The following is a 6,000-nucleotide window of genomic DNA, read 5'->3' as shown; positions in this document are numbered from 1 at the left end:
GACTTCTATTAAAACTATAAACACAACAAATTTTTGCACAAGGGGCCCTTCTGTAGAAAATTAATGCATCGTGCACTGCGTTAGCTAACCCAATGTGCGCTACATTATAAGGTAGCATGCACTGTGTTATTGGAAGGGCTAACCAACCATGTGCTATGATAGTAACTCGATGTGCGTTGGGTTGATAATCCAGCATGCATTGGGTTATTGGCCCTTTTTGGGCAATTTCTGAGTTTTTAGATATTTGTTGACATCTGTGACTCTTTGGCGGGGAGGTGCTATGACTTGGCCTTTTTTGTCAATTTTGAAGAGCTATCGATGGGGTAGGCTAGCTGCGCATGGGTGCGAATTTCTATTCTTATACTCTGGATTTTGTGAGTATGTGTAGATTGTGAAGATCCTATTCACCTATGTTGACTCATGAGGTGTGGGCTCCTTTGATAGGATGTATGGTGGTATTTTCACCTAAGACTCAGGACTCTATCACCTATCCCCTAGACCTCCTATTTTCACCTAGTCCCTATGATTTGATAAATAAAATCAAACTTGCGGGTGCTTGGGGCACCTTGCCTCTTTCCAAGCCACCTATGTGTTGAGCATGCTTGTAAGTAGGGCAGATGTCGCCCATGTTGGTGTCCCCTAAAACAAAGGAGAAACAGCTTGGGCCAACAATGCCGAAAATGTTGTTAATTAAAAGGAACAATGTGGCTCCAGCAGTTGAACGTAGAGTGAAAGCAATGCACGATCACCTCGATCCGAGAAGTCTATGGGCTTCAACATAATGCAAGAAAAGGACAGCCTAAGTGCGGAAGTCATTGCTAGAATGATGAAGTTTTGGCACAAGATACGAGAGTTTCTCCAAATAGAAAGGACATGTGCAAAAAGTGGGCCTACAATCGCTCACTTGCCAGTTACCACCATCGGTCTCTTAAGCCTTCACCCTCAACCTCTCAAAGACACTCAACCTCAATTTACTCACCAACTTAAGTTATTAGAGAGCTAAGAAAAGCTTTGTACCTTGTAGAAACTTCTGAGAGAGAGAGAGAGAGAGAGAGAGAAAGAGAGACTCTAGAGGGCTATAATGAGCACGATACACATATTAGTAGTCCAAACACTAAAGGCCATGAACTTTAACATTGTCACAATACACATATTAGTAGTCCAAACACCAAAGGCCATGAAATTTAACATTGTCACAATCTCAAGCTATAGGAGAACTTGTGTGGTCCTGGCATGAGCATCCACTGGGAGTAGTGCGGTCTCATGGTTTTGGTAGACTCACAAATCAGATCGATTGTGTGTGACTCATGCATGGATTGCCATCTCTGAAGTCAATGCCTTCAGAGTAGGAGCAATGGTAGGTCCTTGTGGTACTACTCCCTTTTTATGAGCAGGTTCTTGTGTTGCTACCGAGCTTGATGTTCATGTAGAAGCAGAAGGGGAGGCAGAACTTAGGGGGCATAATGCCCTTGGGAACCCATCAATTGCTTTGGCTTCTTAGGTTGCCTCTTGATGCTACAAGTTCTCGTGTATCTGGCCCCTTTTTAAGAGCAAGTTGTTGTGTGACTACTGTGGCCATTGATGATGTTCCCTCTTGTAACATAAGGATTCAAGGGTAAGGGGTCACCTGTGATTATGATTCTTTCATTTGATGGGCAAACAATAGGTTCTTGTGGGGCTATTTCTATCGTGCCGCTTGATGAAGCTGGGGATTGCCTTGTACCCCCCTTGTGCCTTTGGGGTGGTTGATGAAAGGTGGAGTAGTTATGTGGTGGGTCATGGGGTGCCCAAATGTATGTACTACCTTCATAATAGCCTTGAGCATCTAATAGCTACTAAGGGATGCACCTTGGGTGACTCTTCTTCTTCTTCTTCAAGTTTTCCTTCATCTAGGAGCTTGAACTAGATTTGGCGTGGGAAGTAAGGGTGCAAACATAGCCGAATGTTGAGTCTCTCTCTGTGCATTTCAAGCAGCATTGGCTTGGAGAGTACCCTTGGAAAGCTATCGCTGTCCTCCCTCCAGTAGATTGTGCTGGTGACTTGAAGAGGCATCAGTTTGGACCATCGACATTGTTGATACAATGGTTGGTGCCATCCCTGTCTTTGTTTTTCCATAATTTTATCAAAATTTTCTAACACAAATGCTATTTTGTCATGTCTCTTGCTGCAAACCAATCTAGCTCAAAATCAAGGAGTCCGAAGGGGACCCTTTGGTTTCCTCTCCTTCTCTAACTCCTACCAAAGCTTCCAAGAAAATTAGAACCAAGACTTCTTCACTTATTGCTCAAAAGCAATTATTTGCATCTGGTGGTTAGCAAAGAAATCTTCTCAACATCAAGCCACCAAGTCAAAAGACATCAATGGCAGTAGAGCAGCTCCCCCAAGGAGACTCCCAAGACATTTCCAAAGCCACCCATCATTATCCTTGTTGCAATAGATGGTATTTAGAGTAGAAGGACAATGGGGTTGTTGGTGTATTTGGCAAGGGGTGCCATGATCCATCCTTTCAGAGGATGAGAGGACATATAGGTGTTGTGGCCTATAGGATCACTCATTTACAGTGAGGATGGACCAATTGATTTTGTCACCTTTGCAGCTTCTAAGAATTTGGTCACACCTTTGAAAGAGATTTCAGTGTCTGAGATAAACCATGACTTTGATAAGATTTTGCCATTTAGTTGAGAGAACAGGTTAAAGAAACAGTAAGGACCAACTCCAATCTACTGCCAGCATTGGTTCCTCACATATTCAGAGAGAGATTATCACACTAGAGGTTGAGAGCAAGAATCCACAAAGGATGAGAGCAAGACATTCACCAAGGATGAGAGCAAGAAGAGGACCAAGACTGACTCTTCACCTGGGCCTATAGAGAGCAGTGCCAAGGGGAAAGGAAAGAAATAGAAGCCACATCCACAATAGAAAGGCTTTGCCTAAGCATCCAGCTCTAAGGATTTTGATATTGACACTAGGGTATTTGGGATGCAACAAGCTTCTGGCATAGTAGAATTAAACCAAAATGTGCCAAGGGAAAATATCAAACACACAAACTTGTTGATGTCAGGACTTTTCTTATCCGACCAAGGAAGCTTTATAGGCCTCCTATGGACCTAAATACTAGTAGGAGACCTCTTCAAATCAGCAGACCACCACACCATCTTCAAGACAAAAAAAGAAGATTAATTCTTTTACAAATGTGGTCCCATTTTTGGTCATGAGATCCATCCAGCTCAATGTCTTGATAAGGCTAGTGTTAATGTTAGCAAAACAAATGGTTACGACTATTATTTATTGGTGGGTGTCACAATGCTAAGGCTAGGAGATAGTCATGCACCGATTATCCTCACTCCCCACACTTTAAAACTGTAGAGTACAAGATATATGCTAATCTCACTAGGGAAGATACCAATCTTTTCGCATAGGATCACAATAATGATAACGCTATTGGCTTGGCATGCACCACCAGCCTTGCATGTAGAGTAGAGTGAGCAGCTACTTACTAGTCTCACTGAGACTTAATTTGGCATTGAAAAAGAATTCACCTTGCTAGCATGCATTGGGCACAAGATTGATTGATTGATTGATGAAAGGCAACCCATGATTAATTGGACATGCCATCGGGCTGGCATGTAGTTAATTCAAAGGCCACTTTGATTGTTTTAAGGACATTGATGATTTTTTGGGCATGCCAAATACTTAGATGCAGGCCTCATCTTCATCCATATAACAATATATTTATATATCTATACAAAGAGAGAGAGAGAGGGGGGAGATTAGCATATAAATAACTATATATATATATATATATAGATAGATAGATATATAGAGAGATAGATAGATATATAGATAGATAGATAGATAGATAGATAGATATATAGAGAGAGGGGGGGGGGACACTAGTATATAAATAACTACACACATATAGACAGACAGACAGACAGAGAGAAAGACAGATAGAGAGACAGACAGAGAGACAGACAGAGAGACAGACAGATAGACAGACAGATAGACAGACAGATAGACAGAGAGACAGAGAGAGAGACAGAGAGAGAGACAAAGAGACAGAGAGACAGAGAGATAGAGAGACAGATAGACAGACAGACAGACAGACAAACAGACAGACAGATAGATGGATAGATAGATAGATAGATAGATAGATAGATATATATATATATATATATATATATATATAGAGAGAGAGAGAGAGAGAGAGAGAGAGAGAGAGAGAGTGGCATATAAATAACTATATAACTATATATATATATATATATACACATACACAGACACGAAGCAAATGATATTTCATGTGGCAAGAGGAGGGTAAATGTGTCAGGAGGATACCTTGAACTTGCCTTGCCTAACAGAGCATTCCATGCCTTTTAACATATGTGGTAAATGTGGGGTGGAAGTTTAGGGGTGATAGTGGCGAGATAAAGGCTTGAATGAGACCAAACTTCTCGAACATATCCATTGCTGGACTTCTTCAGCACCTTGCATTGCCAATTACCTATGTGAGTGAGGAGGGAGACGTTGGCAAAGGGATGAGAGGAGGCCAAGTCATGGCAAGAGATGGGAGAGGAAGAAGATGGTAGGGACGTTGATCCAAAGGCAAGGAGAAGTAGGTGGTGTTCCAGGTGGAGCACATCTACCTCTTTGAAAAGGAAGTTATTTTCATGCCCTTGGCCATGAAGGAGACCGTAGCTCTTAGAAGCAATGTCTCGATTGTCGTTTTCTGATACATTGTCTTGCTAGGACCATTTTGCACAAACAAAACTTATGTTGCATCATGCACTATGATTACACAAACAGGCGATTATTTATTTGACACGATCACATACCTATTGAAAAACAAAATGATCTCTGAACAACTCTTACTGGAACAATCCAAAATTTTGTTTTGAACTTGCACAACAACGACCATCATGCGATAGATTGCTTCAACACATTTTAGGATTTCAACTTCATACATGAGTAGCAAGGAGTTGAAATACACGATAAATATCTTAAGTGTTTTGGTATCACACGGTGGTCTTTAGGGAGAGAAATTTGCTATTGTGTGGCTTTCAAAGTTCCTCCAAATACTGATACAAGTGTGGCCATTTGCAATTGCTAAGATGTGTATGCAATGTGGCAATGAAAACGTGTCGACCCATTACGAATCTTATATGATGATAGTTCTATGCTCCTGCCCTGTTTGAAACCGTTTTGATGCTAATGTTCAAGGAAAAATAGTGCTGATTTGCCTTTGAGTTTTAACTTATAGTTTTTTAAAATAAAAAGGCATTGGCTTTGCAATGTGAAAGCATGCAAATAACTATAGAACCTTGGAGCTGCAACGCCTAATGGATCTTGCGAGTACTCAAAGTGTTTCTTTTGTATTGTTTCTTACTAAACAATTAACATTGTCTAAAGACCCGTAAACCCCATGAGTTGGAGCCAGTGCTTTCGTGCATACATGTAGTCTTGTTTGAGGTGCTGTGGCTTCTATTTGTTGAATAATGTAGTATACATAGTTTGTGCCGATTTTTTTTGTTTTGTTTGAGTCATTTGTCCATATTTGGTCAATGGTAGTTCCATGAATTATTGTTGGTGTAGTTATTATTTGCATCATATTGTATTGAGTCATGAGTTGTTGGATTTTATGTGCTGTTGTTGTGTTGGAGTAGTAGTTAATGTTAAAGTCACTTGCGATGTATGTGGTGATTTTGTTGTCCACTATGGTCATCTGTGTTTGTATGTTTTTTACCAGTGTCTCTGTGTTTGTTGTTGGTGATTTGTATATGTTTATGATGGCAATGTCTTGTTCGCTTTGCATACAAAAAATTGCCAGTAAACTTGCACATCCGTTCTCCACTACAATTTTTTGATGTAATAATGTGAGGCTATCTTTGTAATATGTGGCGAGGCCTAGACCTTCTGTTGTGGCGATGTTTTTAAATTGCGGTATAGCTAAAGTTGGTAGATTTTTTGTGTGTGTTTCTTGAAGGCATAAGATGGTAGCAG

Source organism: Dipteris shenzhenensis, chromosome 33 (assembly GCF_047967505.1).
Source record: "Dipteris shenzhenensis isolate YYH24624 ecotype China chromosome 33, Dip_SZ_1.0, whole genome shotgun sequence".
NCBI classification, from domain to species: domain Eukaryota; kingdom Viridiplantae; phylum Streptophyta; class Polypodiopsida; order Gleicheniales; family Dipteridaceae; genus Dipteris; species Dipteris shenzhenensis.
The sequence above is the reverse complement of the archived record's forward strand: the minus strand, read 5'-3'. Positions refer to the sequence as shown.